The 10,293-nt window shown below is 38.2% G+C and overlaps 1 long non-coding RNA gene across 2 annotated transcripts; it reads left to right on the forward strand.

Annotated features, from left to right (window-relative positions):
* Positions 1–237: 237 nt before the first annotated feature.
* LOC121064504 lies at positions 238–3,769 on the forward strand. Of its 2 annotated transcripts, none has more exons than XR_005816526.1 (3): positions 238–318; positions 2,595–2,728; positions 3,592–3,769. It is a non-coding gene; the product is annotated as an uncharacterized LOC121064504 (long non-coding RNA). The 2 variants fall into 2 exon arrangements; XR_005816527.1 differs by having other exon boundaries at positions 2,598–2,728.
* Positions 3,770–10,293: the final 6,524 nt, after the last annotated feature.

Raw genomic sequence — 10,293 nt, forward strand, 5'->3', positions numbered from 1 at the left:
AGTATCTTGAGGTTTTGGTCACAGGGCCAAAAGATCTACTGTTGGGAGTGAGTAAAGATGGATATTACACTATTGCTGTTAATGCTTAGTGAAGAGATTTGTTGTTTTCAATAGTAAGGTGTTTCCATCTGAGACATACCATCAAGATAGATGGCAGGAATTTAAACTAATTTTGAGTAGATCCAACAAAAAGTCAGATGCTGACAGGACATTGTAACTCTCTTATTTGCCTCTTCTAGAACAAAGCATCATCTGGAGTACTGTGCCAAATTTGGTGCACCACATTTCAAAGAAGATTGGAATAAATCCAAAAGAAAGGTCAGAAGTCTAGAAAATATATTGGAAAAGGAAAGAATACATGAGTTGGAGTTATTCTGCTGGAAGAAAAGAAGGCAGAATGTGGTGTCTCCATCATTAAAGGCTTTTAAGAATAAGCTAGAAAAAAAACATCTGTCAGAAATGACACTGCAGTAGATAATCCTGTCTTGGGCAGGGGAATAGATTGGATGACTTCCTGAGAGGTTTTTCAGCTGTAAGGTTCTATTATAGGCCAGATCCAGTGGCAGTTGTCAAGTGATGCTTTGGGTCTGGGGAGAACCTGGCAATATGGAGAAGCTTGCCTTTCCCCAAGTATCCTTGCATCATGTAACGGGCACTGAAGATTTCCTGCTCTGCTCAACTGCCCCTGCTGAGAGACGAAGGACAGTACAGCTGGGAGGAGGTTTTTCATACGTAGTATTTTATTTCAAGTACAAAGGAGCATAGAAAGGTAAAAATAACATTTAGAGAAACCTTGATTTCTGGGAAACTCAGCAAAACACTTGAGGATCACTTTGTGAGATACTAGAGAATATTCAGAAGAAAGCGTTTTCTTATCTCTCTTCTTTAAAATTGTTTCTCTTGATTTAGAGGACGGAATTTTGACCTGACACCTGTGATCTGTGTTACAATGGAGTATGTAATTATGCGAACACTTAATGTATCCCACATAACAATATTTTACCAGTTTTTCCACCATCTTATACACAAGCATATAACAGCAGCTTGTAATTTAATATAAAGAAAAAAAAAAGAAAAAAAAAGACATTTGCATTATTTTCATTTCCATAATGGTATAGTACAGCTTTTCTGACTTGTAACATTTTATATGACAGGCTTTGCTTTCTTAAGCTACGTATTTTAATCATGTAAGCAGTAGCTGTACTCTAGATGTTTTATTTTCAAATGACAGCCTAGTTTTTCCTAAGTACTTTCAATGATTACACAGACAAACAAAATAAATCCTTAATTTAGCTGTTAATTTTTGACACTGTGTTATTACAAGCCAAGACCCTGATTCAGTTTGAAATGCTGAATGTTTTTCATTTAGGACACAGTTATGGATACTTTTGCTTTCAGTTATGGATACTTTTGCTTTCTCTCTCTCTCACAAACACATGTAGTACGGTATGGAGCACATTTGCCATGTGTCTGTCTACTCAAGAATATAAGAAAAGGGCCCCCAGCCTACATTAGATGCCTGTGTGCAGCATCATGCGAGCTCTAGGCAAGCCAGCACAATGGTGGTGCCTGGTGCAGGCGTCCCAGGGTTAAACCTACTCTGGACACTATACAGAATCAGTGTGGGCATCAAAAGCAGTGTGTTATTGTCAGCCAAACTTCACTTATTAACTTTTAACCTGTCGTTATATCTCAGGGCTTTCTGCCTCCACTCAGTCTTGTTTGTTTGTTACTTCATTTATTACTCTTCTGCATTTTTTGAACAAATGTTGACTTAAAAAGAAAACAGGATCAGATTTGTTCTTATTCTTCACATATAGTCAAGAAGCAGAAGACAAGGAAGATTTTTAGCCACCTTGTCACCCTTCTATCACTGTGCCAAACTTATACTAGGCAGAGCGCCAGCACTGACGACTGTAAGAGACTTTTCTGATAAGTGTAAATCTTCTGAGCATAGTCACATTCTGGTAGCACTCCCAGTTCCCAGGCACTGGAAGGAGATGGCATACAAGCCAGAACATCTGCCCTTAGTCATTGGAGATTTATCAGATAATCTTCAGGGATCAGACGTGTTTGTTGCTCAGCTGCTTTTTGCCACCAGAGCTCCTGGAATTGACCCCTGGTCTAATAAAAGCAGGGGGAGGGGATTACTTTAAATTTGAAGCAAACCAAAAGCAGGCCTCCTTCAACATGTAATTTGTAAGAATGCAGCAAAGACTCCAAGAAGCACAATCTGCATCACCACCCCCACCACAAAATTAAAGCATTGTCGTTAACTATGCACAGAGCCCACTGAACTCAAAGCAGCCTTCCAAAAACAAACCATTCCTTTCTTAAGCAATCACTGCAAATTGCAAAAGCAACAAATGCTTTAGCCACAAATGAAGGAGCCACTGCCTGTCCACAAAGCTTCTTATGAAATTTGCCACATACTAAGGAAACATATAAAGACATTTGCTAGTGTTAAATTGGTGAAAGATTGGTGCTTTCTAGGAGGTACTGAAATTCTCTTTTTCTGGATGCAGTCATAGGTTGAAGATAATGAAGGAAAACCACACATTCCAGCTGTCAGAAGTATTTTTTTTTCTCCATAGTAGAATTGGTCAGCAGCAGTGTCCTTGAAGAAGTGGAATTAAAAGAAGGAAAAAAGAAGCAGCAGCATTCTTGTTGGTTACCAATGAGGGAAGAGACACAGAGGACACCCTAAGAAAAGTAGTACCACAGAAAGGTACGTGAAAAGAAATATACCAAATGTGGACAGATTATGATGAAAAATCCTTACTACATCATGGGGTTTATCTTCTGAAGCAAGAGATTGCTTGGGACAGACCTCATTTGTGTGATGAGAGCCCTTCTGGGATAGGTCATGAACAGGGATTTGTTCTCTTGCTAAAACAAGAAGCTACCATTCTGACTTTTCCAGATTATCCTTCTTCTGGTGTCACATTGAAGGAACCAAGACCCTGCAAACTCCCAGCTCAGTAAGATGTCTCTGTATGTTTAGCTGCATTCTGGTAAAAAATGACCACCTGCTACCACACAGGTGACCACAGTTCCTGGGGACTGAAGCCAGCTCATGGGAGCTCTACAAGACATGAAGGCATGCAATGTAATTGGGCAGGAGTGCCCTCTCCACTTCCAGGATGATTTAGCATTCAAGAACTCAGAACAACTGGGTCAGAACCCAATCACTAGAGCACACTAAAGAGAACTCTATCAGCCTCTGCTTTCTTAAGGGAGGTTAATTGCGAATTACTTTCTGTTCTATTACATGTTTGTAGATCTGAGTACTGGAAAGCATTTAGTCAGTTCTTGCACTTAGCTCAAGAATGAGGTTCAAACTATTCAAGTTTAGACACCGATGCTAAGCAGCTGAATGTACATTTTAGGGGTCTAAGTTCAGAGCCTGTATGCAAGCTGTGCAAGGATGCTAGGGAGTGGCACCTCATGGCTATAAAACCCTTCCAAAGATAAAAGTCCCCACAAAGACATTTATTTGCACAGTGTTTTGGTATAATGCCAGAGAACAGAAAGAAGATTCAGAAATGGGGAGGGACTGAGAATTCTTTTTCAAGAATTTCAAAAGAAAAGGAAGGAAGGCATGAGACAAAGGCATCAGAAGGAGAAACAGAATCAGAAAGTTGGTAAGAAGAAGTGCAAAAATTAATTCGAAAAGCCTTCACAAAACAAGAGAGAAGGAAAAAAAATCTAGCATGAAAAATCTAGCATCTAGGGATGAAAAGCAAAAAGAGCAAAAAGTTTGGAAAAGAAAAAGAAAAAATGGAACAAAAATAGAAAATTACACTATGGAGATGGAAAGTAAATAAACATAAAAGGAAAGTAAGGAAAATGTTAGTGAGGTTTTGTTTCATCATTTATTCTCCATAAAAAGGGTAAAGCTGTGTGAATTCAGGAATGCATGAATGATACACTCTGTGTTTAGGGAAACAGTGGCCAAGATTCTGACTGAATACATAGCAGAGCTGTTGAATCATTTGGGTTTAGGGCATCAAAGCAAGCAACAATATTTTCTTCAGCATTCTTAGTGACAACAGCAGCATCACTTCTCTCTCCAAAACACAGAACTTGAGACCACAGGCTCTCTCACTTCCTTTTAGCTCATCTCTCCAGAAGCTGGATCTGGGTGGGCTGGGTGGTTGTCAAGTGCCTTGCTGAAAGTGCACTCTGGTCTTGCTGAAGTCCTGGCATGACTGAACTGGAGATTTATGCTCACAAGGAGGAACATTACCCTTTTTTTACCTAAGACGCCACATGCTCCATGCATCCTTCTCCCTATGTAATACTGCCTTTCCCACTTCCACTAGAAACAGGCAGCCCACCAAAACAGTTCCAAGCAGCACTGTCAGGGTTATGGCTCTGTGAAGCCCTGTGAAAGCAAGACGTACTGCTCAAAAGTCTTATCCCCTTCCTGCCTGCAGAATGTTAAACTTGCCCCAGGATATTCTGGAGGCAGCACAGCTCAGAGTCTGGTTATATGTCCATGGAGATCTGGCAAGTCTATTCTGGGCCCTGCTGAAAACCCTTCTGACTGCCCTGTGGAAGCTCTAATGGATTTTTAATCTTTACCTCTGTCAGCACTAAAATCAGTCCCACAGATTAAAACTAAAAATCTAGACCAGCTAAATTATATAGGTCTTTTGTTCAAACATACTTTTAAGATTTGCATAATTTAGTATTGTGGTCAGTAATAAATGTAGAGAAACAGGGCTCCCTTTCAGGAACACCTAATCTTAATAAGGTGGTTATTCAAATGTCTACTTTTGTTTATGGAAATACAACATTTAAAAATAGAAAGTGGTTTGGGGTTTTGATCTTCTGTTTAAAAGGAAAAAAGTGATTCAGTAGAATTAGTAACACTTGCAGCATATCAACCCACTCTCATAGAAATGCAATTTAGCAAAATGAATGTGGTTGGAAAGTCAGGCCAGAATAACAACAGCTAACTTCAGATCCACCCAAGGCTTGTATGGGGGCCATACCAATTAGCATAATAGTTGTGTTTGTTGGGAAGTGAAGTCTTTGTGCCTGGGATGCGTCCCAATTAAAGAATTGTATTTGAAGTGGGATTTAATTTTAACGTTTCAGTGCCAGAACATTTAGTTGCTGCGACTGTTTTTATTTCAAGTGATGCCGAGGTTACATTTTCAACTTGGTACTGCTGTCATCAAGACTCTCCAGTGTTTTTATTTACTGTAAGGGAGTGACAGTGGAAGGGTAGTATGCCAAGAGTAATGGTTTCCCGAAGTTTAACCCAAAATGGATGACCTAAATTGTATAAGACCCAAGTCATGGAGAATTTAGTTGGTAAAATACTCATTATCATCAATGGGAGAACTGAGGAGACTGAAGAACTGAGTTCTTTTTCAACAAACTTTACACTGAGCTTAGAGAGGTCTGTACCATTAAATTCTTTCAAAACAATGCACATCAGATAAAAAAGAACCTCTGTCAGATTTGAATGGAAAAATCCATGCATAAAGTAGCCACTAAATGTAATCTTCTTTTCTGTTTGCAGAATATCAGTAGGGCAGCCAAAGTTCCCTTGAATTTACGGATTTATCAAATGTACTTGACAAATCTTTTTAATAATCAATGGGCAGGTCACAAATATTTAAAATTTGTCTTTTCTTGCTTAGGTGTGACTGATCAGCTAAGTCATGAGTTGTTTACTTTCGTCATTCAAGAAGAATGCTAGCCTTAAACCTCGTATGTACTTAAAATGTAATTTCCATGAAAACAGTCTTTCAACACTGAAGCTATTTTCCACTAAAATATTTGTCAGGAAAACACAAGTGCTTGAATTTTCAGAAAAAAAAATAAACCAAAGCACAGAAGAAGTAAATTCATTGAAATCCAGATCCACTGAGGTTTAAAATTAATCCCAATATGGCTGAAAAAAATTTACTACTAGTACATAAATAAGTGAAGCAGAACAAAAGCTATCAGTAGTTCCAAAAGCCACTTGAGTTCAGGATGTGGACATCATGAAGTTTACAAGTGGTATTTAAAAATCAATATGACATTTTATGGATAGATAATATGAGTTCAGGGAAATGAGCATATCAAGTTTTGCTATGTCAAGAAGATGCATGACATAATTTGGTACATGCTGAAGCTGCTAAAGAATTTATCTTATTAGAAGGCAATTATAGTTGTCCAGACATATATAAGCATGCACATGTGTATGAACATCCTCTCTTGCATTTTTCCAATATGCACTAATATTTGAGTATCCTCAACTACTACTAGTTTAAGGTTTAGTATATTTCTGAGTTAAACATGACAGTTTAATATTTATATTTACATGGTTCAGAAGAGACAGCATCAAGTCAAACATAAACCCAAGGTTTCCACCCTTGGGACTCATGCTATCTGAGAACTGCCAACTTTCAAAGTGATGGAAGAGTGTTGACGGACTGGGGATAAGGTCCAATCAAAGGAATTTTGTCTTATATGGATTCAGTTTTAGAAATTCCCTGGCTTTCCAGTACTGTAAATCAGCCAAACAGACACATTGGAAAGATACCATAAAATATTTTTTTAAGTGCAGAAAAAGGTCTGCATGCCATCTAAATATATATGGTTCGACAGATCATGGGCTTGATTCTCCCCTCGTTTACATCACTGTGACTCTGCTAATCTCACTAGAGTAACTTCAAATACACATTTGTAATAGAGAATGGAATCCAGCTCTCAATCTGTGTGTGATATAAGCTTGGTAAAATATATAAATCTAAACAGTTATTGGGCCTAGCCCCTGAGGTACTTGATTATACAGCAAGAAATAATTTGATTTATGAATGCTGAAATTAAACATGGAATGAAACCAGTCTGAAGCAATGTCAGAAAGACCTTTGTTGGGGTATATTTTCATCAAAAGAATTTGGAGAAGGTAAGGATCAGCAACAACTGATTAGCTCACAACCAACAATAAAAACAGCTAGAGTATCATTTGACATACTCAGATAAAATTCTGAGTTTCTGGAGAACCATTCAGGTGTATTATTCACTCGCTGCTTGTTTCCTGAAGTGCCCATAATACAAAAGACGCCGTCTGAACATGGGAAGTACCAGTCCATTTACCAGTGATCTGAAAATCCAAAATTATTATATGAAATTAATTCTTAATCTAATTCTGCAAATATATTTCTGAAGATAAATAACTCCTGATTAAAAATAAACTGCTATAAATTAGCAACATTGTCTCTTCATTATAAAGGAGTTGCAATTGCAAGTTTTAATTATGGCAATCCATCAAAAGTCAAAGAGCTTAACTATGAAGAGATAAACTGAAATAAGTAGAACATAGCTTTTTTCAAGTGAGGAGGGCCAAGGATGAGTAACTGGAAATAGATGTGTAAGGTTCTTAGATAAATATCATTTAATTATCAACAGAAAGCGTATTAAAATTGGGAGAATATTGATCAGATATACCCACTGTATATATGGGTATGTCAGATATAGCCATGTATATATATATACACGTATACGTATATGTGTGTGTGCATCTGGACTGAAGGACACCTGAATAAATTCAAAGCTGCTAATTTATCTCAGACTGAGATAAATATCAAAGACTGAGATAAAATATCAAAGTGGACAATGAAATCTCTTGGGATAAGCCATTTTCTAGAACTGCATAGTGACAGATCCAAAACTAATTGAAGACATTCCATATACAACTTTCCACTCTGAAACACGTAAATAAATAAAATTGAGAAAAAAAAAAAAACTGAAAGACCTAGCTGCATATTTTTCACCTTTTTCTGTTTTATATTTCCCTTTCTACTGCTCTTATCCTGCTATTCTACTCCAATAAATAAAATTAATTTCAAGCAATCTTCTCTTTACTTATCTGACATTACTTTTTCCTCTTCTTCTTACTAAGAAATACATGCCCACATGTGGCAGATTTGTTTCCCTTTCCCACTGCACCTTAACCTCTAGGTTCTGAGTGCATACATAAGAGATAGGAAGGAGTCCCTTGTTTCAAATCCTACCTCCTGTGGAAGAATGCCAAAGATATAAAATCAGAAATCTGCCAAGTTTTTGTTTGTTTGTTTGTTGTGTTTTGTTGTTATTGTCGTTTCAATTTTTTTTTTCCTGGAAAAAAGATGAACATTGCCTAGGACTACATCCACTTTTCATGGATCCTCTGGTAACTGCAGGACCTACCCTGAAATAAATGTTCCAGGATTGGTGACCTTCTGACAGTTCCCTGCTAGGGAACCAAAGGAGGTTAAGTCTGAATCCAAATGAAAACAAAACACTGTCCATAGATAGCTGTGAGCTTTCAATTGCTCTCGTGGGAACCCTCATGTTACAGATTCTGGAAGAGTGAAGCCAAAAAAATAGGGCTTGCAAAAGATTACTTTCCAGTTTTGTTCATTTTCTGCACATTAATTTTGTAACGTTATCATTATTTATGAGGTAGCAATCAAGGAATTGTGCTGTATTGTGACAGGTACAACACAAACAAGTAGCAAAGATCTCCTTGCCCCTGAGGATTCACAGCCTAGCTGTCAGATAGGATGCTGCAGGTGCATAAGACATGCAATGAAGTTGAGGTTGGCTGGAAAAGTGAGAGAAATAAAATTTAAAATGGGTTGAGCAGAAAAAGCTGACTCTCCTCTAAGCCTACCATTGCCAAGCAGTTGTGATTTGTAGGCACATCAGCTGAAAGTGGAGATTTAAGAGAGGATTAAACAATGCAGCAGATATTCCCATCAAACTATATGATTTTTTTACTTGAGTTCATTTTGGGGGCTAAATTCTGACATTTTTATTTTTTTTTTTGTGACTGAAAAATGAGTCAGTCCCGCAGAAAAGAACAATAAGGCCTAATGGAAATGACTGACTTCTAGACTGGAACAAAGGAGCACTGTCATCTTGTCACCTTCCCCAGCACTTCAAGGGACAATGAAAAAATTGTACATTCTTAGGACAAGCTGCAGCCAAGCTAAACATATCACCCATCTGACTTCCAAGCATCCCTGTAAGTTTGGAGTTGATGTGCATTAAAGCAGCAATGTTAGAAACCTGGAATGAGTAGAGTATAGAAGTGCTACCACCAGGGTTTTTTTAGATGGCAATTAACAGCACAAAACACATAGATATCTGAGCAGCGTAGAAAAATTAGAGGAGAACACACATTTCTTGTGCATACCACATGTATGGTATGGCTTACATTAAGCCATAATTCAGATAAAGGATCAGGAAAGTCTTCATCAGCATTTGTAGAGAGAGCTAAAGAGGATTCAGGTTAGAGGTTATGCATCAGGTATATTTTTTCCTATTATTCACAAGGAGCAATAAGTCTATTAAAAGTTAATGCAATAGGAAATTGGAAATTTTACAGCAACTTCTGTGTAGTGAGACTCATCTTTTTAAAGTAAGTTCTGAAGTCAAAGAGGAATAAATCTTCATCGGACTTGTGGTGCCATAAAGCCAAGAAGATCTGTGGCCTGCATGTTAGTCCATGATTGTTACACAGATGGGCTTTTGTTTGCAGAAGTGACATGAATGGTAGAAATAAATGACTGCTAGTGGTCACGTTTCAGTTTATTCACAGGAATGTAGCACGGGAATGATCCTTCTTGCTCACAGAGTCAATCACCATACAATTTTTTTCATGAGTTGATGCTGCACTATCTCAAGACTTGCAAAGGTTACACTCCCCTGCTCTTTTAATAGCTCCAGGAGTGCAGAAGAGAATGTAAACATGGAGCTTTCCTCTCCCCAAACTCTACTACAGTAGGGCAGATTCCCTTTTGAAACCTATAAAAAATGGTACTTTGGGGCCCTGAGACCGGAGGTGGGCGTACAGTCACACCAGTAAACCTGCTTGAGGTTGTCAGACTACTAAAGCCTCACATTTTTGTGGTGAATCATTTTCAGATACAGCCAAGATGAAATAGTCTCAAGAGACAGGATTTAATATTGATGGTTCGCAAAAATACCTAAATGAAGCCAAACTCCTGTACAGACAAGGCCCCAACTGATGTTTCGCCAAACCAGGAAATGCCTGTAAAGAAACACACATGCACTAAAAACAGCAGTCCCCAGGGCCCTCTAAAAGAGCCGTGGTGGAGACCGAGCAACGCAGCCAGCTGAAAGCATACCCCGGAGCTGCCCCATGCCTGCAGCACAACCGTAGGGAGGAGGCTGATGAGGCAAGAGTTAAAAACACTCCAAATAGCCAGCAAGCAAAAGAGCCAAAAGAGAAGCAATGTTCATTCCTGGTTAAATATACTGAACTGACTGAATTTTAAA

The sequence above is a fragment of the Cygnus olor genome, chromosome 2, assembly GCF_009769625.2.
Source record: "Cygnus olor isolate bCygOlo1 chromosome 2, bCygOlo1.pri.v2, whole genome shotgun sequence".
NCBI classification, from domain to species: domain Eukaryota; kingdom Metazoa; phylum Chordata; class Aves; order Anseriformes; family Anatidae; genus Cygnus; species Cygnus olor.